This window comes from Pundamilia nyererei, unplaced genomic scaffold (assembly GCF_000239375.1).
Source record: "Pundamilia nyererei isolate P.nyererei 1_Seehausen unplaced genomic scaffold, PunNye1.0 scaffold00656, whole genome shotgun sequence".
NCBI classification, from domain to species: domain Eukaryota; kingdom Metazoa; phylum Chordata; class Actinopteri; order Cichliformes; family Cichlidae; genus Pundamilia; species Pundamilia nyererei.
In genome coordinates this window covers 75,816-78,063 of record NW_005188057.1, presented here as the reverse complement: position 1 = coordinate 78,063, position 2,248 = coordinate 75,816, and the positions used below count along the sequence as shown (strand labels likewise).

General features: G+C 39.4%; 1 long non-coding RNA gene across 1 annotated transcript; it reads right to left on the bottom strand.

The window, feature by feature from the left end:
* Nucleotides 1-7: 7 nt before the first annotated feature.
* Nucleotides 8-943, bottom strand: LOC106455980 (uncharacterized). Its single transcript, XR_001290184.1, has 3 exons — nucleotides 720-943; nucleotides 171-461; nucleotides 8-87 (listed from the first exon to the last, which is right to left on the bottom strand). It is a non-coding gene; the product is annotated as an uncharacterized LOC106455980 (long non-coding RNA).
* Between the last annotated feature and the right edge of the window lie 1,305 nt (nucleotides 944-2,248).

Sequence of the window (2,248 nt, the reverse complement as noted above, 5' to 3'; positions counted from 1 at the left end):
CAGGCTTTTCAGTCAGAGGACAGCTGCTGCTGCACATCAGTGTTACTGTCTGTCCCTCTGTGGCAGGAATCACCTTTACCTGCAGCTCTGAGAGGTCACATGACCAACATGAATACACTGATCATCCATAAACTCATTCATTTGTGATGCATTTGTAAAAAGCACTGTACCTGTAACATGGAAATTAATTCCACTTTGTTGGCACTTTGATCTGTCAGCAGTTTTAATGCAGCAGTAAAAATTTCCATCACTCTCTGTCAGATTATTGATTGTTAGAGTGAAATTATTCTCTGCTGACATGCTGTACTTTACATGTGTTTCATCTGTAGTGAACAATATCTTGGAGATACTCAAGTATCCAGTGTACCAGCTATTTCTTGCAGTGGGATGTTGATGTGAGCAGGGCAGATTCACTGATGAACCTTTCAAGGCACAGATGCTGTTTGGTTTTCCCTGAACACCTTTAGCACAACATGTGATTAGAAAACATGGTGAACATTTATGCTAACTTTCTTTTCTGTGCTAATCTGTGATGACAGCATGTTACTGTGAAGGATCACAATCTGGTGCTTTGATATTCTTTAGATTTCAGAACAGCAGAACAAGTAACTGAGACTTTTCTCATTCCTTAAATAAACTTGTAACTCTCTTCGTCTTTTTTCTACATTCCTGACACATATTCCTTACAGTTATCATGAAGAGAAACAAATTATTCTTACCTGAGAGGCACAGAATGAAACCCAGAAACAAACATCCAGCTTCTGCCAATAACATGGCTGTTATTAATTTTAACTTCTAATGAGAAAAAGTTGGCTGTATGAATATTTTAAAGGCCTAGTTACTGCCGCTGTTTATATTAAACTTGAAAAAAATATCCGAAACCAGAATCAATCAAAAGCCATCTAAGAGGATAGACTGAATGCAGAGCTGATTTAAGTGTTTCTCCAAGCTGCATTCAGTTTTAATACCGTCGCTTCCTTGTTTATCAATCATTTCTTTCACTACAAAGAGACCTCTAGTGTAGAACTGATATACTGCAGCAGAAATTAAAAATCATATTGGATTCATGTTAATGTAATTCTCATCAACGTGACAGGTAAGACCTGAGTCTGGGAACCACCTCTGGTAGGCGGGGCTGTTTTTCCTCTTTATAATCACAAGAATCTGGGGCTGTGTGAATGACTGGTCTAAGCAGTGCTATTTGGCCTTCTAAACTTTCTAAGACAGCTTGATTTAGGTTTTATACAGTGTTGGGGAGTAACGGAATACAAGTACTGCTGTTACATATTTAAAATACAAAATATATGTGTGTTTTTTTTTTATTAACAATACTTTTATGATGTATAAGCAAAGTCCAACATCCTAAACTCTCACAGGAGCCATTTTATAGTGACTTCATTTCTGTTTAAATTTTTGAAATCATCACATCACACTGGCTTTAATACTAATCTTCATATCTACTTGTTATCCAGTTATTTAACAATGGATGCTCAACATCTTTAACAGCACAAGAGAAGCTTTCTGAAGAGTCTGAACAGTAAAGTATTAGTGTTTAGCATCTCACAATATGATGAGAACTTGAACTAAGCTTTTCAAAAGCTAAATGTGGCCTTGGAGAGGTACCTATTTCAATAGGAATTATCCTTAGTGGCAATGGATTGAGTAAACTTGGAGAACACATCAGTAAGAATCAATACATTTATATGACCATCAACAGAGGGTTCAAGGCATTAGAAATTAATTGCTAGAATCTGATTAGGCCTCCCAGCCATGAGGTGACCCATGGTTGTTTCAAGGACTCCTCAATTCAAGGCAGGTGAAAAGCATCCTGCCTAGTCCTTGAATTCAACAGACGGTAATCCACACAGAGCCTCAGTTGCCATGGTAACACATTTTTACTGGTTGATCTACGTTCCTACCCTCACCTATGGTTACAAGCTTTTGCTAGTTCCAGGCATGTCCCACTGAGAGGATGCCCCAGGGCAGACCCAAGATATGCTGGAGAGATTATATCTCTCTGTTGGCCTCTGAAGCCTTGGTTTTCCCCTGGATAAGATGGAGGAGGTGGCTGGTGAGAGGGAGGTCTTGGCCTTTGCTTTGGCTGCTGCCCATGGTACTAGTTTACTTTACTAGTTTACTATATTTATAATCCATACTGTTACGGCCCTAGCTGGGCCTCCTGATACTGCCCTTGTGTGGGTGTGGTGTTTTTCTCCGCCTCCTCCTCTTTTGCTCCACCCCTCTGTCT